Source organism: Schistocerca americana, chromosome 1, assembly GCF_021461395.2.
Source record: "Schistocerca americana isolate TAMUIC-IGC-003095 chromosome 1, iqSchAmer2.1, whole genome shotgun sequence".
Taxonomy (NCBI): Eukaryota; Metazoa; Arthropoda; class Insecta; order Orthoptera; family Acrididae; genus Schistocerca; species Schistocerca americana.
The window spans coordinates 600438272-600460306 of record NC_060119.1 but is presented as its reverse complement, the minus strand read 5'-3'; the positions used below and the strand labels follow the sequence as shown (position 1 = coordinate 600460306).

Sequence of the window (22035 nt, the reverse complement as noted above, 5' to 3'; positions counted from 1 at the left end):
AGAACATTCAGAACTGCCTGGTATAACGTACCCCAAAGTAGGGTGAAACGAAAGAAGTAGAAGGGAGAAATGTGCTTCAATTTACTTCATTAATTCATCTTTAAGTTAGATAGAGGCTGGAAGGGATCGCCGGCCGCGGTGGCCGAGCGGTTCTAGGCGCTTCAGTCCGGAACCGCGCGACTGCTACGGTCGCAGGTTCGAATCCTGCCTCGGGCATGGATGTGTGTGATGTCCTTAGATTAGTTAGGTTTAAGTAGTTCTAAGTTCTAGGGGACTGATGACCACAGATGTTAAGTCCCATAGCGCTCAGAGCCATTTGAACCATTTTTGGACGGGATCACCGCGTATTACCTGGTGTCTGGTGCAGTCTAGTTGGCCTTTAATTTTACTGCGTTTAAAAGAGAAAGAACATTTCACATCCGCTCAACAAAAGTATTAGAGAAATACGATTTCAATCATGGCAGTGAGCCAGCAACCGTACAAGAATGTGATTCGTATATTACAGCAAACCGGTTGCAACAAGATTTAACTTGACCTGGTTTCGACACCGACTAAGGGTGTCTTCAGCAGAAAACCAAAACAACTACAAGCGGATGGCCGTATTATACAAATCGTATTAGAGACATGGAGAAAGAGCGTCACTGTATCGAGGGATTGCAACGAAAAATGGAGGCAGTTACTAAACGTCTCTGCAGCTGTATGGTTTTAGAATGACCTTCATAAACTGTTAGGAGTCTCGGTAAGACACAAAAGCTGACCATGTCCAACATAAGCGGCCGATATCGACCACAGGAAAGTGCTTTCCTTGTTCCGTGTTCTGCTAGACAATCGCGTCCCGTCCTTTGTGGGCTCTTCCCTATTTGCGCCCATCATTAATAAATCTTTTCACGATGATCACGCGCCCCGTACGGCCGTGGTAATTTTCAGCGCTAAATGAACACCAGCGGGTCTCTCTTTGCAGCCGAAACAGAGCTGTGCCGCTTTAATACAATTCCCAGCAAGCAAACAGAAAGCGTTTCTGACCGTATTATGAAACTGAAGAAACAATTTCTTCCACTTAACGAAATTGCTGCGAATGACGTGAACAGGGTACGAGAGTAATTTGTCTTCGTAGAATAGTGAAGGAGCCTGTAAGTGGATAATTAGATTCATTCGCTAGTTCCCAGGCCGTGGAACGACAGCCCAAAGGGGGCTTAGGCAGCAGGCAGAAAGGAGAGCGAGTAAAAAAAGAAAGGAAAAGGTTGGAAGGAGAGACGCAGGGAGCTAGAAACTGAAAAGTGAAAAAAAAAAAAAAGGGACGGGCCGGAAAAGGGGATTAAAGCACACGCTGGCCCACTCTCTCCCGTGCGTCCTCCGGACAGCAAAGAAAGGACGGCCTTGCTCAAGAGGAGAGTTATGAGCGCTCAGGGCGAATTGTGATGCAATGGCCCTCGATGACACAAACCGACCGCCAAGTGGCGAACGGGCTGAGCAGCGGGAAAGCGGCCGTTATAACAAGACACAGCCGCCGCCGCACACACCGCCTCAGTCCCTGCAGACTGCGAGCTCATTTCCGCCCGCAGTTAACACTGCTCAGACCTCCTGCCGAATGCAATTCTGTTCTTCCCGTCCTTGCAGAAAGCGAATTATAGCGCTGCAAAATTTGGAAGAAATGAAACGTACAGGCGGCGAAACATTGCGGGGTCGCTGAGGCGGCTGTTTCGTACGGGGAAAAGCAAACTCAAGGTGTTCTTCAGGAAACAGCGAAGCTTTTCTCATTTTGCCTTCTTTTGGTGAGACACTTGATAAATCCGAATAAGTTGTTTTTGTTACTAGGTTCTTCAGTGCGAAGACTGTTTTGATGAACTTTCCGTGATAACCTATGTTGTGCAGTACGGTTCATCTCTGCATAACTACTGCAATGTACGTCCAATTGAACCTGCTTCCGTTGTCAGGCCCTGTGGCCTCGCTCTACAACTCCCCTCCTCCCCCCCCCCCCCCCAACCCACTTAGTTCCATTACCAAACCGATGATTCCAGATGCCTCCGAACTAGGCTTACCAATCGATCCCTTCTTTTGGACAAGTTGGACCATAAATTTCATTTCACTCTTTTTCTTCATTAATTATACGATCTAACCACCTAACCTCGCGCACCCTGCTGTAGCACCACACTTCAAAAGCTTCTATTATCTTCTTTTCTGAACAGCATAAGTCTATGTTACACTTCCTTACCAGACTAAACTCCACACCAGTTTATATTTATAGTCTGCTTTATTGTATATCCACTCCACTTCGGCCATCATCAGTAATTTTGCTGCACAAATAGCAAAACTCATCTACTCCTTTTAATGCCTCATTTCGTAATGTAATTCCCTTGGCTTCGCCTGATTCAGTTACGCTATATTCCATTGTTTTTACTAATATTAGACAGGAAACACTTCCTAATGTTTTGCAAAATCGTACTCACTTGGTCACGATCCATTATTCGACTTCTTAGTCCATCTTCAGGTGACAACCGAATCTTGCGAGCACAGATGAAATAACGATCCACTTGCGCAGATATTACTTATACAGAAGACAAAAAATGGTTCAAGTGGCTCTAAGCACTCAGGTCATCAGTCCCCTAGACTTAGAACTACTTAAACCTAACTACCCTAAGAACATCACACACACCCATGCCCGAGACAGGATTCAAAACTGCGACCGTAGCAGCAGCGTGGTTCCGAATGGAACCGCCTTGAACCGCTTGTCCACAGCGGCCGGCTGCAGAAGACACAAAAGGTACGCAAATGAGGCCATGTATATTGTTTACATATGAAAGTATTACATTTTTGTCATGCAGAAGCAGTTTCATTAACTAAAAAACGAAACAAAATTTTTTACGTACAAATACAATATGCTGACAAAAGTCATGGGCTAGGCGCGATATGCACCTAATTGTACGTATGGTGGTGGCATCGCTACACAAGGTATAAAAGGGCAATACTTTGGAGGTGTTGTCATTTGTAGTCAGGTGATACATGTGAAAAGATTTCCGATGTGATTTTGGACGCATGACGGGAATTGACAGACTCTGAAAGCCGAATGGTAGTTGGAGCCACATGAATGGGACATTCCATTTCGGAAATCATAAACGAATTCAGTATTCCGAGATCCACAGTGTCAAGGGTGCTCCGAAAAGGTCAAATTTCAGGCATTACCTCCCACCATGGACAGCGCAGAGACCGACGGTATTCGCTTAACGAACGAGAGCAGCGACATTTGTGTAGAGTTGCCATTGCTAAAACACTAGCAACACTGCAAGAAGTAACAGCAGAAATTAATTGGGGGGGGGGGGGGGCGGCGAACATATCCGTTGGAACAGTGAGGCGAAATCTGGCGTTAATGAGATATGGCAGCAGACGACCAACGTGAGTGCCTTTACTGGCAGCACGACATCCCCTGCAGCTCATCTCTAGTACTCGTGATCATATGGGTTGAACCCTAGAGGGCTGGAAAACCGTGGCCTGGTGAGATGTCCCGATTTCAGTCTCTAAGAGCTGATTTTAGGGCTCGAGTGGGGCGCAGACTTCAAGAAGCCGTGCACCGTACTTGTCAACACACCATTGTGCAAACTGGTGGTGGCTCCACAATGGTCAGAGCTTTGTTTACATGCAAAAGACTGGGTCCTCTGGTACGCCTAAACCGATCATTCACTGGAAATGGTTATGTTCCTCTACTTGGAGACCTTTTGGAGCCAATGACGATGGAATTGTGTGACAATGCGTCATGCCACTGGGCCACAATTGTTCGGGAATGGTTTGAAGAACATTCTGGACAACTCGGGCGGATGATTTGGCCACCTAGATCGCACGACCGAATTCCATCGAACGTTTATGGGACGCAGTCTCGAGAGCTCACCTCGTGCACAAAATCTGCGCCGGCTTCACTTTCACAATTATGGACGGCTATAGGGGCAGCATGGCTTAATATTTCTGCAGGGGGCTTCCAACGACTTGTTGAGTCCATGCCACGTCGAGTTGCCGCATTACGCCGGGTAAGAGAAGGGCGTCACCTCAGTGACTTCCTTCACCTCAGTGTAGTACCGGTATAAGCTGCACATAATTTTATCTATGTTTGGCACACAGTTGCCACCTGAAGATGTTCTGAGAAGCTGAAATCCGACAGTTCGTGACGAAATAAATGTAATTCTGCAGAAAATTAGGATTTATTTTTCAAATGGTTCTAAGCACTATGGCACTTAACATCTGAGGTCATCTGACCCCTAGACTTAGAACTACTTAAAACTAACTAACCTAAGGACATCACACACATCTATGCCCGAGACAGGATTCGAACCTGCGACCGTAGCAGCAGCGCGGTTCCGGACTGAAGCGCCTAGAACCGCTCGGTCACAGCGGCCGTCTAGGATTTATTTCCTGTTAATATTATCATATTCTGTCAAACACCGATGAAAAATTCAGTTAATTAAAAATTCAGTTAATTTCATTGCCGTATTTCTGTTGACATTCAACTAATAATCTCTTTTCAAGACACTACCGTTCACCTCTGTAGTTCAGCGGTCAGCGCACCTGACTGCCATTCGGTTGTCGGTTGGGTGGAGATTTTCTCCCCCCGGGTCTGGGTGTTGTTTTGCCCTCATCGTCGTTTCATCATCATCGACGCTCAAGTCGCCGATGTAGCATCAACTAAATAGACTCATCAGATCGCCGAAGACCCCAGAGGGAGAATCTCGGCTAAAAATGCCATACGATCGTTTCATTTCAAGACACTACCAAACGCTCCTCTGTCTCTTACAAAAAAGTCATCATTAAATCTTATCTCCGTCCATACAGGCCTTGAAGGCCCAACGATACCGACCGACCGTCGTGTCATCCTTAGCCAACTGCCGGGTATGGTGGGGCATGTGGTCACGACACCACTCTCCCGGTCGCTGTCAGTTTTCTGACCGCAGCCGCTACTTCCCTATCTACTAGGTCCCCAATTGGCCTCAAAAGAGCTGAGTGCACCTCGCTTCCCAACAGCTCTCGGCAGACAGGACTGTTACCCATCCGAGTACTAACCAAGCCCGACAGCGCTTGACATCGGTGATCTGACGGGAACCGGTGTTACCACTGCAGCAAGGGCGTTGGCTGTCATCATTAAATCTTAAAGTTTTTATTTCTCCTTGCTGAGTGTCTCCTTCGTTTTTGTGAGGCCTGGTCCTGCATGTCGCGTGAGCGGTAGAAGCGACGGACAGCGTGCGCATGCGCGATTATCGAGGTACCGGTACAGCGTACTGCACGTGTGTACAGCACGCGAGCGACAAACACGCGCACCAAGTTGAAGCATCCAGCTAACTTAAAACGACGACACAAAACGACGAATGCTCGAATTTACGGCAGCAAAATCAGCTTTAATTAAGAAAACGATGGAAAAGAGCGCTGGTCATTAAATATGGAACTAGAGGCATCTCGGCGGGGAATTATCAAATTGTATCCGCATTCACGAAGATCACCACAGAAATTCTTCGAATATACGAGGAAACGCACAGAAACTTGCGACTATGCGATCAAGGAACTAAACTCGAGCGTTCCTTACGTGATCACCATCTTTAAGCAGCGAACGAACATTAAGAAAAGAGTCATTACTGTAGTAAGGAAAAATACTTAATTTATATATAAATTTTGTACGATGTGCGTGCTTTGAATGTATAACTTGCCTAGCTTTTAATTTTTTCATGTTTCTTTAACAATTTGTTGTTCAACTGAGTGCTACCTTAGTTAGTACTGTTGAAGTTAGTTATAAGGGTTATTAGCCGTAAAAGTCAATTTGATAAATTCATACACTGTTCTGCTAATCTCAATAGCGGTTATTACAGACTGCGTGTTCCCATTTAAAATATGCTTTTATAATTCTACAGCTGTGTGTGAATAATTGCTACTGTATTTTATTCAGGCATAACGCTAAAATGCGTCATTTCATTTGCATTAAAACCTAACTAACCTAAGGATATCACACACATCCATGCCCGAGGCAAGATTCGAACCTGCGATCGTAGCAGCAGCGCGGTTCCGGACAGATGCGCCTAGAACCGCTCGGCCACAGCGGCCGGCGGTGGATAGCACATCTCTACAAGTTACGATCAGTAATACCCGCCATGGCGTAGATGTAGTACGCAGCAGCCATGTCACAACATGTGGGCGAGTGATCCGCTCCGTATTGTCGCATCGAATTAGTTCGCACCTGCAGATAGGCAACCAAATAAACAGAGCTCCAACGGAGGCTACTGTCGTTGAGACTTCACGAATTGCACGCAAGTGCTCTTCTGCCAATATTGGCGTTTGAACGGTGCCTATATTGAGGGCCTGTACCGCGAACAAAAACATGCAGAGATGCTCTGTTCACTGATATGTGTCGATTCTGTGTACTGTATCGTAGTTTCTGCTCGATCGTCTTCTGAAATTGCACTGTACTCAGCCGAACAGAGAAGTACTGGCAGCGAGCTGAAGTGGCAAACGTCGGATACCAGAGCAGCAGACACGGCCCCGCAGTAGGGGAGCACTTGAATTTAGGACGATATCCGGCGGATCCACAAAGCGGACCGCCGGATGGCGTCCTAACGAAGGTCAAGGCCCGGCCCGGCCGCACGCCCCCTCGGCTCGTAATCAAACGGGGTAGGGGGTGGAGGGGTGGGGGTTAAGAGGGAGGCGCTCTGGCCGGTCCGGATAACTTGGCGGCCAACGGGGCGTGAAATCAAAGCGGCCGGACCGCAGCGCCGCCAAGACGCCGGCTGGCATCTCGGCGGCGGAGGCGCCGCCGCCACCTTTGAGCGCCGGCACGCCAGCTATGACGCGCCGGTGCTCAGCGACCTCCTACAGACTGAGGAAAACTCACAGAGACACCAGTAACTCTACACGACATTACGCAGTCGCCGTGAAAGTTTAGTGTCATGCTGTCGCAGTACAGCTGAGTAACACTACCGCATTAGAACTACAGCAAGTTCGCGATTATTCGGGTTCAAGGTACTGCGTACTTTTTCCGCTCCATGTTATGTCAATAACGGTACCTGTTTCTTCCATAGACTATTTATTTTGTATATAGAAATTCTTCCAATCCATATGTGGCATACAGCAAACCAGTGCTTAATAGTATTGCTTAAAAACAGTCTTGGTTGCAATTTTAGTTTATTTTTTTATTTTTCAACGACTCGTATCGCCTTATTTAGGCATCTTCAGGTTATCTAGAAAAAGATAACCTGAAGATGCCTAAAGAAGGCGAAACGGGTCCTTGAAAAACAAAAAAAAGACTAAAATTGCAACCGAGACTGTTTTTAGCCAGTACTATTTCGTATATGTTTTAGAGTTTTGTATTCGACACAGTTAATGCAGAATACTTTCTAAACAATTTAGGACCTATTGATGTATTTATGATTTTTCCTCATGTGTAGCCACAGTTACATCAAACTTACAGAAAGATAGAACCGTCATTTGACTTCATTACTCGTATATGCTTTATTGTACAATCTATTTTCAGCCTTAGGCCGTTTTCAAGTGTTACAAATGTGTTGGTGGAACATCAATCGTTAAACCATATATCTCTGGTTATATAAACCCGGTATTTCGTACATAAAAGTGAGAACCTATGATTTGGTCTTCCTTTTTATTTCACAGTCTTATCCTTTTAGTAAGTCACGCAACTCCCTAATCAATTAACTTACAACAAAAATGTTCTCCGTTTTCCTTACAAAACGTCAGGTTTTTGTTACCAAAGATAGATATCTTAACGACTATTTTTGTTCTACCACAAAAAACGGGTGAGTTTTGACACTTGTCATACTTGAAAATCGCCTAAGTCTGAAATACAGATCGTGCAATAAAGCGCATAATATAGTCAAACGGCGATTGTATCCTTCTGTGAGATAAAAAAATTTGCTGCACAAGATTTTCTAAAACGCTTCCTCAAATGCATGTACTATTCGGTCCCACACACTTGAAGGAGACCAAATTTTTCTCAGGTATGTACGACATAATGGCGGCGATATTACACCTATTTAATTTTGCGCGTTAACATGTTAACCACAAAAAATAATATTAAATTTTGTACTTTAAATTTTTCAATATTTTCGTAACCAAACACGAGAATATCTTCAACAAGAAACAAGAAAGCCTCAGGATGAACGGATCCAATATTCCCGTGCTGTAGCGAACGACCTTTGCAAATAGCAAGAGGAGAACCGCACCGGGAGTAACCATGGAAAACCTCTTGGACGTTGACGCACGAGGTGCGTTCTAAAATCTGCGGCCGCGAGCTCAACTCCAGTCCAACACCAGCAATGGAAGGTGAAGTTGGCAACGTCGGCCACTCCTGCTGGTGAAACGTCAGGAAAATCAACAAACGAATATCGGCCGACGAACCCGAGACAGAACTGAACAGACAGTTTGTTAAGAAGTGGCCTCAATTTTGTGTCTTTGTTATCACTATTAACATAAAAGTTTGCATCATCAAAAAACGAGCCATGTTTAGTTTCTTCCCTGAAGAAATAGTGGCTTCAATCCCTGCGTAGGTGGGCGCCGGCCGCGGTGGTCTAGCGGTTCTAGGCACGCAGTCCGGAACCGCGCGACTGCTACGGTCGCAAGTTCGAATCCTGCCTCAGGCACGGATGTGTGTGATATCCTTAGGTTAGTTAGGTTTAACTATTTCTAAGTTCTAGGCGACTGATGAACTCGGATGTCCCATAGTTCTCAGAGCCATTTGAACCATTTTTTGAAGAAATAATGCATTTTCCTCTCAATAACATGGACAGCTGTGTTTGTAAACTGGTCACCCCTATTGTCTTTCATCAAATTTATTGACGTTTAGCACCGGTAGTATTTATTGCACATTAAAGAATATATACATCCACAAACATCTGTGGCACCTATGGAAGAAGCTTTCAGTAGGGCGCATAAAAAAAAGTACAGATGCTAGAAACCTACAGTCTTATGAACGTGTGCATTATATACCCTATACAGAATCGGATGAAGTGAGTGTTTTCCATTTGTTTTGCGAATTACTAATGGTTTTCTATATTTGAAATTAAGGGCGGATAGCAGCATACACGATGCTAACTTTAAAAGGTAATATTTAGTAGTCACTTTTCATTCTAAACCCAATGAAGTACGTATCAATTTAATCGGGAAAGACAAGCGAATTTAAAAAAGTTATAAAAATGTTCCCGGGTGCATTACGTGTTTCCGCCTCTCGCCATATGAGAGTGACCGAGCACTGTCGAACATGATGGTTTTGATGTTCCCTGTGTTACGGTGTGGGAAGGCATAATGTTACGTTGGCGTACTGACCTCCAAATCTGTGGACACGCTACACTCACCAGCCAGTGTTATAGCGACACTCTACTCCTTCCCTGCGTGCTTCTTTTCAGGGCTGCTGCCGGCCCTGGGTTCATTTTTACGGAAGACAATGCGCAATCGCATCCAACAGCGCAGGTGGGAGATCAGTTGGAATGGGAGAATATTCGGCGAATGGACAGGTCTGCCGGTTTTCCTGACTTCAGTCCCATGGGGCACTTGCAGGGTGCGTTGGGGAGACATTACAGCACGTCCACGTGCACCGATGACCATCCAGCACTCATCAACTGCGCTGCTGGAGGAAATGAACGCCGTACCACAAGAAATCGTTGCCATCCTTGTGGCAAGCATGGCAGCACGTCGCAGTGCAAGCACTGCCGCCCGCAGTGATCACCCATGCTATTAAAAACCATGTCCCGCCTTCTGTAATGTCCAGAGTTCCATCATAAAATGGTTCAAATGGCTCGGAGTACTATGGGACTTAACATCGGAGGTCACCAGTCCCCTAGAACTTAGAACTACTTAAACCTAACTAACCTAAGGACATCACACACATCCATGCCCGAGGCAGGATTCGAACCTGCGATCGTAGCGGTCGCGCGATTTCAGACTGAAGCGCCTAGAACCCCTCGACCACAGCGGCCGGCGCCATCATAAATCACAGTGAATACCGTGTAATTATTGTGTCCGAATCAAAGTGTCATATCTGTTCGTCTCATTGCGTATCTCTTTCAGTTACCTTCTGTACTGTACTGTACTGTACTGTAGCAGTTCGTTCTATTTATGGTCGAAGTTCATCGAGCTGTTACTTGGGGCAGTGGCACATCATGAACAAGTTCCTTTCGTTCTTTAGTTTTGCACAACAGTTCATATATTCTAGGAGACGAGCAGCTACTTTGCAAAGAAATTGCCACTGTTCCTGCTCTTCCACTATCAACTTCGAAGACGGGACGTGACACCACTGCTGGTTGACTGAACAATAGGAAATAAATCTCCTAAACGAATCTGCGGTCAATATGGATGTTTGAGAACAAAGTTCGCTTAATGTATTTATTTTATTTTATTTTTACTCGGAAATGTTTATAGGGAAAAATCAAGTAAAATCGTTTTTCTGTATTGTTTACACATTATTTCATTTAAAGCTCTACATTGGGCTCATTAATTTCCTATTTTTAATTCTATCAGACGATTTTTCATTTCGCAACTATTCTAAAGAATAGTCTCTTCACTCGACACAATTTGAAACGAGAATCGTCCGATCAGGCAACATGTTTAGAGTCGTTAACAGCCCAATGTCGGTGCTGACGGGCCCAGGAGAGGCGTAAAGCTGTGTGTCGCGCAGTCATCAAGGCTACACTAGTGGGCCTTCGGCTCCGAAAGCCCATATCGATGTTGTTTTGTTGAATGGTTCTCACGGTGACAGTTGTTGGTGGCCCAGCACTGAAACCTGCAGCAATTTGTGGACGGGTTGCACTTTTGTCACGTTGAACGATTCTCTTTAGTCGTCGATGGTCCCGCCTTTGCAGGGTCTTTTTCTGGACGAAGCTATGTCGTAGATTTGATGTTATGCCGGATTCCTGATATTCACGATGCATACGTTAAATGGAGCGTGGAATGGCAGGTCCCTTAATCGGGCAGGTAGGTTAGAAAATTTGAAAAGGGAAATGGATAGGTTAAAGTTAGATATAGTGGGAATTAGTGAAGTTCGGTGGCAGGAGGAACAAGACTTCTGGTCAGGTGACTACAGGGTTATAAACACAAAGTCAAATAGGGGTAATGCAGGAGTAGGTTTAATAATTAATAGGAAAATAGGAACGCGGGTAAGCTACTACAAACAGCTTAGTGAACGCATTATTGTGGCCAAGATAGATACGAAGCCCACACCTACTACAGTAGTACAAGTTTATATGCCAACTATCTCTGCAGATGACGAAGAAATTGAAGAAAAGTATGATGAAATAAAAGAAATTATTCAGATAGTGAAGGGAGATGAAAATTTAATAGTCATGGGTGACTGGAATTCGAGTGTAGGAAAAGGGAGAGAAGGAAACGTAGTAGGTGAATATGGATTGGGGCTAAGAAATGAAAGAGGAAGCCGCCTTGTAGAATTTTGCACAGAGCACAACTTAATCACAGCTAACACTTGGTTTAAGAATCATGATAGAAGGTTGTATACATGGAAGAACCCTGGAGATACTAAAAGATATCAGATAGATTATATAATGGTAAGACAGAGATTTAGGAACCAGGTTTTAAATTGTAAGACATTTCCAGGGGCAGATGCGGACTCTGACCACAATCTATTGGTTATGACCTGTAGATTAAAACTGAAGAAACTGCAAAAAGGGTGGAATTTAAGGCTAAAATGGCTCTGAGCACTATGGGACTCAACTGCTGTGGTCATCAGTCCCCTAGAACTTAGAACTACTTAAACCCAACTAACCTAAGGACATCACACACACCCGTGCCCGAGGCAGGATTCGAACCTGCGACCGTAGCAGTCGCACGGTTCCTGACTACGCGCCTAGAACCGCGAGACCACCGCGGCCGGCGGGAATTTAAGGAGATGGGACCTGGATAAACTGAAAGAACCAGAGGTTGTACAGAGTTTCAGGGAGAGCATAAGGGAACAATTGACAGGAATGGGGGAAAGAAATACAGTAGAAGAAGAATGGGTAGCTTTGAGGGATGAAGTAGTGAAGGCAGCAGAGGATCAAGTAGGTAAAAAGACGAGGGCTAGTAAAAATCCTTCGGTAACAGAAGAAATATTGAATTTAATTGATGAAAGGAGAAAATATAAAAATGCAGTAAATGAAGCAGGCAAAAAGGAATACAAACGTCTCAAAAATGAGATCGACAGGAAGTGCAAAATGACTAAGCAGGGATGGCTAGAGGACAAATGTAAGGATGTAGAGGCTTATCTCACTAGGGGTAAGATAGATACTGCCTACAGGAAAATTAAAGAGACCTTTGGAGATAAGAGAACCACTTGTATGAACATCAAAAGCTCAGATGGAAACCCAGTTCTAAGCAAAGAAGGGAAAGCAGAAAGGTGGAAGAAGTATACAGAGGGTCTATACAAGGGCGATGTACTTGAGGACAATATTATGGAAATGGAAGAGGATGCAGATGAAGATGAAATGGGAGATACGATACTGCGTGAAGAGTTTGACAGAGCACTGAAAGACCTGAGTCGAAACAAGGCCCCCGGAGTAGACAACATTCCATTGGAACTATTGACGGCCTTGGGAGAGCCAGTCCTGACAAAACTCTACCATCTGGTGAGCAAGATGTATGAAACAGGCGAAATACCCTCAGACTTCAAGAAGAATATAATAATTCCAATCCCAAAGAAAGCAGGTGTTGACAGATGTGAGAATTACCGAACAATCAGTTTAATAGGCCACAGCTGCAAAATACTAACACGAATTCTTTACAGACGAATGGAAAAAATAGTAGAAGCCGACCTCGGGGAAGATCAGTTTGGATTCCGTAGAAATACTGGAACACGTGAGGCAATACTGATCTTACGACTTATCTTAGAAGAAAGATTAAGGGAAGGCAAACCTACGTTTCTAGCATTTGTAGACTTAGAGAAAGCTTTTGACAATGTTGACTGGAATACACTCTTTCAAATTCTAAAGGTGGCAGGGGTAAAATGCAGGGAGCGAAAGGCTATTTACAATTTGTACAGAAACCAGATGGCAGTTATAAGAGTCGAGGGACATGAAAGGGAAGCGGTGGTTGGGAAGGGAGTAAGACAGGGTTGTAGCCTCTCCCCGATGTTATTCAATCTGTATATTGAGCAAGCAGTAAAGGAAACAAAAGAAAAATTCGGAGTAGGTATTAAAATCCATGGAGAAGAAATAAAAACTTTGAGGTTCGACGATGACATTGTAATTCTGTCAGAGACAGCAAAGGACTTGGAAGAGCAGTTGAACGGAATGGATGGTGTCTTGAAGGGAGGATATAAGATGAACATCAACAAAAGCAAAACGAGGATAATGGAATGTAGTCGAATTAAGTCGGGTGATGTTGAGGGTATTAGATTAGGAAATGAGACACTTAAAGTAGTAAAGGAGTTTTGCTATTTGGGGACCAAAATAACTGACGATGGTCGAAGTAGAGAGGATATAAAATGTAGACTGGAAATGGCAAGGAAAGCGTTTCTGAAGAAGAGAAATTTGTTAACATCGAGTATAGATTTAAGTGTCAGGAATTCATTTCTGAAAGTATTTGTATGGAGTGTAGCCATGTATGGAAGTGAAACATGGACGGTAAATAGTTTGGACAAGAAGAGAATAGAAGCTTTCGAAATGTGGTGCTACAGAAGAATGCTGAAGATTAGATGGGTAGATCACATAACTAATGAGGAGGTACTGAATAGGATTGGGGAGAAGAGGAGTTTGTGGCACAACTTGACCAGAAGAAGGGATCGGTTGGTAGGACATGTTCTGAGGCATCAAGGGAGCACCAACTTAGTATTGGAGGGCAGCATGGAGGGTAAAAATCGTAGGGGGAGACCAAGAGTTGAATACACTAAGCAGATTCAGAAGGATGTAGGTTGCAGTAGGTACTGGGAGATGAAGAAGCTTGCAAAGGATAGACTAGCATGGAGAGCTGCATCAAACCAGTCTCAGGACTGAAGACCACAGCAACAACAACAACGTTAAATGGTCGTACGGGAAAATCCCCACTTCATCGCTACCTCGTAGATGCTGTGTCCCATCGCTCGTGCAGCGACTCACTTAAAACTTGTCGTGTGATTAGGACCTCCCGTCTGGTAGACCGTTCGTCGGATGCCAGTCTCGATTTGAAGCCACTTCGGCGACTTGAGCGTCGATAGGGATGAAATGATTATTAGGACAACACAATACCCAGTCCCTCAGCGGACAAAAATCTCCGAACCAGCCGGGAATGGACCCCGGGCCCTTAGAATTGACATTATGTCGCGCTGACCACTCAGCTACCGGGGGCGGACACTTAAATCTTGATAACCTGTAATTGTGGCAGATGTAACCGAAGCCGATCTAACAAATCCGCGAAATATTAGTTTTATATCGTGGTTACTGACTGCAATACCGTTTTCTGCTTGTTTACATATCTCTGTATTTGAATCGCATGCCTATAAGAGTTTCTTCGGCGCTTCAGTCCATTAACCTGTGATCCTGCAATGTTCGTCGCTAAAATATGTTACCTAGACAAATGTACTAAATAAATATCATAACATCGGCTATTTTTTGCGTCAGTGTATTTAATGCATGGCGGCACATCGATAAGAATGAGAGAAAAAGCGCCAGAAAGCTCATGTGCCTTTATTTGCCTATTTTATATGTCTCCTGTTCCTCACGTGGAGCCGGTCGGTGTGTCCGAGCGGTTCTAGGCGCTTCAGTCCGGAACCGTGCGACCGCTACGGTCGCAGGTTCGAATCCTGCCTCGGGCATGGATGTGTGTGATGTGCTTAGGTTAGTTAGGTTTAAGTGGTTCTAAGTTTTAGGGGACTGATGACCTCAGCTGTTAAGTCCCATAGTGCTCAGAGCCATCTGAACCATTTGAACCTCGCGTGGACAACGTTTAAGCGATAGTCCAGTACCGTCTAGCCAAATTTGTACACAACTTTGCAGTGTCCTAGTGTTCGATTCTAGCATCTCCTTACCGAGTATCGGTGAAACAAAACAGCGCTGTTTGTCTAAGAACATGAGTCGCGAGCACACGGAAAGCACGTTGTAACGGCTACATGTGAGCCGCTACATGGCTTCAGACAACAGTCACATACTCTTAACATACCTTGGTGCCCTTCCGACACTCAGGTAAGATCAATATAAGATTTATCATTCGGAATTATGTTATATTATCACTCTAAGTATAGTCTGCGAATGTGAATACGGGTCGTCTGCTGACATATGTGTGGGCAGCCTGCTGTGGGTTCTGTGAATGTGGAGATGCAGTTTAGCCAACCACTGTATAAAGTAGAGTGCGACTGCACTGGACCAGAGAGACTTCAGTTCCCCGCGCGTTAGCAGGTCCCGTTAGGTTGGTAAATAGCCGCCGTGAGGACTCTCTGAGCCATTCCGGCCACCGTGTGTGGACCCTGGACAAGGGGAGACGGTTAGGCATTTCCTACTGAGACTCTGGTGAGTATAGCCGCTCTGCGTGATGGCCCCTATACTCATCTTAGGAGAGATAGTCAGGTAGAATAAAACTGCTATTTCCGTTTTGTATTACGGATGAAGGGCCAGCATTCCATATAATCGTTCTATTAAGTAAAGTGAGTGATTAAGAAGTATTTTCATGAATTTTAGAAAATACATGTTGTTGTTACAGAAAATTTGTAACTTTGTTTCTCAAATGGCTCAAAAAAATGGTTCAAATGGCTCTGAGTAATATGGGACTTAACATGTGAGGTCATCAGTCCCCTAGAACTTAGAACTACTTAAACCTAACTAACCTAAGGACATCACACACATCCATGACCGATTCAGGATTCGAACCTGCGACCGTTGCGGTCGCGCGGTTCCAGACTGAAGCGCCTAGAACCGCTCGGCCACACGGGCGGGCTCTTTGTTTCTCACAGCAACGCCATATTTCCGTTACCATTCCAATAAAGTTATTCAAACCTTCAACCTAAAGCTAATCAATAAGCAGAAATTTAGTGTAGTGATGTTTGCTCACACAAACGGTCCTAGGCGCATTCCACAAAAGATAGGTGCCATTTTCAGACTGAGGATACCTGCCAAGGCTTTGCGGAGAGCACGCATCATGCAACGTGTGTCACTGGGAGGCCCCCGGGGTGCGGCGTCGGGTCACAGTATAAGAAGGCAATACAGAGCGGAGCGGGTAACGGGCAGCAGGCAGTGCCGGCGCGGTGGCTGAGCTGCGCACCAGAAATGATTTATGTCGGGAGACGCGGCGCGCGGCCACACGGCCGCGCCGAACAAATATACGATCTGGACACAATCCAGCGACGTCACGCGACCGTGATATGTGGCCGCCGCTGCCCGAACAATGTATGTCGATCGCTCGCACAGCCCTCTGTTTGCCCGGCTATGCCCGCGTCCGGTAAATACTACGGCCGCTGCTGCAGGAACACGTCTCCGTGTCGCGCCGCGGCGAGTCGACCCGTGTCATCACAGCCTGCGCCCGTGAGTACAGTCTCCGACCACCACAGTCAGCAAACACCGCGAAATACACCAGGGGGCATTAAGAGGACGGCAGCGCAATGTTAACCTTCCTTTGTTAACGTGCCACTATTTTGCAAAACTTGTAACGCGGGCTCCAGTGGATCCCCATAGTACACTACTGGCCATTAAAATTGCTACACCAAGAAGAAATGCAGATGACATACGGGTATTCATTGGACAAATGTATTATACTAGAACTGACATGTGATTACACTTTCACGCAATATGGGTGCATAGATCCTGAGAAATCAGAACCCAGAACAACCACCTCTGGACAGAGTAACGGCCTTGATACGCCTTGGCACTGAGTCAAACAGAGCTTGGATGGCGTGTACAGGTACAGCTGCCCATGCAGCTTCAACACGATATCACAGGTCATCACGAGTAGTGACTGGCGTATTGTGACGAGCCAGTTGCTCTGCCACCATTGACCAGACGTTTTCAGTTGGTGAGAGATCTGGAGAATGTGCTGGACAGGGCAGCAGTCGAACATTTTCTGTATCCAGAAAGGTCTGTACAGGACCTGCAACATGCGGTCGTGCATTATCCTGCTGAAATGTAGGATTTCGCAGGGATCGAATGAAGGTTAGAGCCACGGGTCGTAACACATCTGAAATGTAACGTCCACTGTTCAAAGTGCCGTCAATGCGAACGAGAGGTGACCGAGACGTGTAACCAATGGCACCCCATACCATCACGCCGGGTGATACGCCAGTATGGCGATGACGAATACACGCTTCCGACTTGCGTTCACCGCGATGTCGCCAAACACGGATGCGACCATCATGATGCTGTAAACAGAACCTGCATTCATCCGAAAAAATGACTTTTTGCCGTTCGTGCACCCAGGTTCGTCGTTGAGTACACCATCGCAGGTGCTCCTGTCTGTGATGCAGCGTCAAGGGTAACCGCAGCCATGGTCTCCGAGCTAGTCCATGCTGCTGCAAACGTCGTCGAACCGTTCGTGCAGATGGTTGTTCTCCTGTCTTGCAAACGTCCCCATCTGTTGACTCAGGGATCGAGACGCGGCTGCACGATCCGTTACAGCCATGCGGATAGGATGCTTGTCATCTCGACTGCTAGTGATACGAGGCCGTTGGGATCCAACACGGCGTTCCGTATTACCCTCCTGAACACACCGATTCCATATTCTGCTAACAGTCATTGGATCTCGACCAACGCGAGTAGCAGTGTCACGATACGATAAACCGCAATCGCGATAGGCTACAATCCGACCTTTATCAAAGTCTGAAACGTGATGGTACGCATTTCTCCTCCTTACAAGAGGCATCTCAACAACGTTTCACCAGGCAACGCCAGTCAATTGCTATTTGTGTATGAGAAATCGGTTGGAAACTTCCCTCAAGTCAGCACGTTGCAGGTGTCGCCACCGGCTCCAACCTTGTGTTAATGCTCTGAAACGCTAATCATTTGCATATCACAGCATCTTCTTCCTGTCGGTTAAATTTCGCGTCTGTAGCACGTCATCTTCGTGTGTAGCAATTTTAATGTATGTTAACTTGCTGCATAACTATAATATTATTAATTAGGTTATTTAAGACAAATTAATGTAAAAGAAACCATACAATTTGTGAAACTGGATCAAATAATGCTTATTTGAAGAAATAACGCACTTTATTGCATTAGACGAAAGACAATACCTACAGCTATTTTTACACAATATAAACTGAATATTCAGTGATTCAACAGTCCTCATCTGATGACTCATTACAACTAGCATTTAGACATTGATCAACGACTATAAGGAAACGTTTCACGCACATATTTTCCACACTGTTGACAAGCAAATTGAGTTTTTATATCGTTATTTCTAGGCCAGAAGATGTGCCCCCTTTTCGCTGCTGGCACTACTTCTTGTGCTGGTTTGTCATTAACAACAGATGTTTATCCACTCATTTTTACTGCCCTTTGGCGAATTTCTCTGCGTAGGCAATCCAATATTGCCCTGTTCTTTGGCTGGTCTTGCACCAAGCCGAATCCAATTCCCCAAAGAAAATCCTCCCTTGCCATTTTAAGCATGAGTATGCGAATTTACACCTACTTGTTAGGTATCATCTTGTAGCGAAAGTGTTAATGTGGGCGTCCAGGAATGTCCCAGCCACTAAATAACTGTGAAACGGTAATAACAATGAGCAGCACTAGAATGAAAAACTGGTGACCGGAAATAAACAGATGTGAGAGAGGATTGGTAGACGGCAGGCAGTGTTGCCAACTTTGGTCATTTAAACTGAGATGAACTAAATGTGCTGGGAATCTGTCGGATCACACGTTAATAATTAAAGGTTAACTTGAAGGGCGAATATGCATGGAGCTTCTATGAGAATATTTTTTTATTACGCATTTTTAATAAAATGATTTGTGGACATCTGATCTCAGAATTTGCTCCAGACGCTGTATCTAGAATTATAGAGCGGATTTTCCTTCAAAACCAATTCTTCAGACGTTATAGATATATGTGCATGTACAGGGTGTTTCAAAAATGACCGGTATATTTGAAACGGCAATAAAAACTAAACGAGCAGCGATAGAAATACACCGTTTGTTGCAATATGCTTGGAACAACAATACATTTTCAGGCGGTCAAACTTTCGAAATTACAGTAGTTACAATTTTCAACAACAGATGGCGCTGCAAGTGATGTGAAAGATATAGAAGACAACGCAGTCTGTGGGTGCGCCATTCTGTACGTCATCTTTCTGCTGTAAGCGTGTGCTGTTCACAACGTGCAAGTGTGCTGTAGACAACATGGTTTATTCCTTAGAACAGAGGATTTTTCTGGTGTTGGAATTCCACCGCCTAGAACACAGTGTTGTTGCAACAAGACGAAGTTTTCAACGGAGGTTTAATGTAACCAAAGGACCGAAAAGCGATACAATAAAGGATCTGTTTGAAAAATTTCAACGGACTGGGAACGTGACGGATGAACGTGCTGGAAAGGTAGGGCGACCGCGTACGGCAACCACAGAGGGCAACGCGCAGCTAGTGCAGCAGGTGATCCAACAGCGGCCTCGGGTTTCCGTTCGCCGTGTTGCAGCTGCGGTCCAAATGACGCCAACGTCCACGTATCGTCTCATGCGCCAGATCTCTCGATCCATACAAAATACAAACGCGGCAACCCCTCAGCGCCGCTACCATTGCTGCACGAGAGACATTCGCTAACGATATAGTGCACAGGATTGATGACGGCGATATGCATGTGGGCAGCATTTGGTTTACTGACGAAGCTTATTTTTACCTGGACGGCTTCGTCAATAAACAGAACTGGCGCATATGGGGAACCGAAAAGCCCCATGTTGCAGTCCCATCGTCCCTGCATCCTCAAAAAGTACTGGTCTGGCCCGCATCTCTTCCAAAGGAATCATTGGCCCATTTTTCAGATCCGAAACGATTACTGCATCACGCTATCTGGACATTCTTCGTGAATCTGTGGCGGTACAAACTGCCTTAGACGACACTGCGAACACCTCGTGGTTTATGCAAGATGGTGCCCGGCCACATCGCACGGCCGACGTCTTTAATTTCCTGAATGAATATTTCGATGATCGTGTGATTGCTTTGGGCTATCCGAAACATACAGGAGGCGGCGTGGATTGGCCTCCCTATTCGCCAGGCATGAACCCCTGTGACTTCTTTCTGTGGGGACACTTGAAAGACCAGGTGTACCGCCAGAATCCAGAAACAATTGAACAGCTGAAGCAGTACATCTCATCTGCATGTGAAGCCATTCCGCCAGACACGTTGTCAAAGGTTTCGGGTAATTTCATTCAGAGACTACGCCATATTATTGCTACGCATGGTGGATATGTGGAAAATATCGTACTATAGAGTTTCCCAGACCGCAGCGCCATCTGTTGTTGAAAATTGTAACTACTGTAATTTCGAAAGTTTGTCTGCCTGAAAATGTACTGTTGTCCAAAGCATATTGCAACAAACGGTGTATTTCTATCGCTGCTCGTTTAGTTTTTATTGCCGTTTCAAATATAACGGTCATTTTTGAAACACCCTGTATATTATACATATCCATGATGGATAAGGTAATGACCGAGCGTCCTCTTACCCTCTCATAAGCTCTGGCGCACTCTTACGGCAGCAGTCACTCACCTAGGCCCACCTGGAATAGAAGAGATAAACACATAATTAGAGGTGGCAACTTGTCGTCGCGCGCCGAGCGGAGCACTATCTTAGCGGAGCAGCCAACTATTTCATTAGAGACGCGCATGCCACTGCCACCGCCGCCCCAGTTGCACGTAATTAATGCGGCGCTGCGCCGAGTGTTTAATTATATGTAACACTAGATCACAGGGCAGTCAGCGCGGCGCCGCCGCCGCCACACCCTTCTTGCCCTCGCCGGGGCAAGTGTATTACGTTTCAGGGAAGACCGCTACAAAAACGGACCTCGCTCGGGTTACCGGCCCGGAGGGCAGGGGGAAATCGTCAATGAGGGTTTGTCGGCGGCTCCAACCACCCGCCGTTGTAGTACCACTCCACAGCGAGCAGTGTGTACACAAGAGAACCACATTATTATGACCGCCCTCTACATCGGGCAGTTGAATACGCACGTCACGTGATGTGCGGGGCGACCCAAAAGCCCATTCGAAAATACACTCGTTCACGGTATGCTCGTAATGTAGGTAGGAAGTTAAACTTGACACACATGCCTGAAATGTCATGGGATTTTAATGAAACTAAAAACGAGTGCAAAAACCGGCTAATGGATGGCACTGGACAGTACATATATGTCTGCACAAAGTCTAGCCACCGATTTTGTGACACGGAATGCATTTGCTGTGTGGACACATTAAAAAATGGGGGAAGTTGATAATTTGTTGTCTAAAGTGTTGTGGACCGACGAAGTCCATTTCACACTCCGAGAGTTTGTCAACACCCACAACTGGAGAATTTGGGCTCCCGAAAATCCTAGAACTGTTGTGGACTTTCCATTGCAAGAGAAGAAAGCCACGGCGTGGTGAGGATTTACTACATCCGTGGTGATCACACCCTCCTTAGAGGAAATGGCGGGTGCTACCCAGCGTGATTTATGTGAGGTACGCCGTTATATTACGGGATCGCATCATCCCTCGCCTGGTTGGTAAACACCTGCTGGAAGGCACGACTTTTATGCAGGATGACACTTCACCCTATATTGCTACACGAGTGAAAGATCTCCTGCGCACATCGCTTGGTGAGGACCACGTGCTGAGCTGCTTCTTCCATCATGCTTGGCCTCCCAGATTCCCAGACATCAGTCCGTGTGATTATTGGTTATAGAGTTACCTACGTCGCAAATCTACCGCTATCGTCCGACCTCATTACAAACGCTAAAAGACATTATGCGACGGCAGTTTCTCATATGCCGTACAGTGAGGTTCACAATATTGTCCCTCGATTACAGTTCTTTTTCGCTGAATAATGGCCGATAAGTACAGCATTTGTTATAAAGATCATCGTCTTTGCTAATCAATTGTTAGGCTAATTATTGCTTATGTATCAGAAGAAGCACCATGTCCATTTTTTTTTATTTCAATAA

The 22035-nt window shown here is 45.5% G+C and overlaps 1 protein-coding gene across 2 annotated transcripts in view; it reads right to left on the bottom strand.

Annotated features, from left to right (window-relative positions):
• Nucleotides 1-22035, bottom strand: part of LOC124607035 (leucine-rich repeat-containing protein 4-like) — a 1293164-nt gene that overhangs the window by 199601 nt on the left and 1071528 nt on the right. For both annotated transcript variants that reach the window (XM_047139208.1, XM_047139217.1), the window contains one exon: nucleotides 20610-20619. The gene's annotated coding sequence lies outside the window, so the exon portion shown is untranslated. The remainder of the gene's footprint in view (nucleotides 1-20609; nucleotides 20620-22035) is intronic.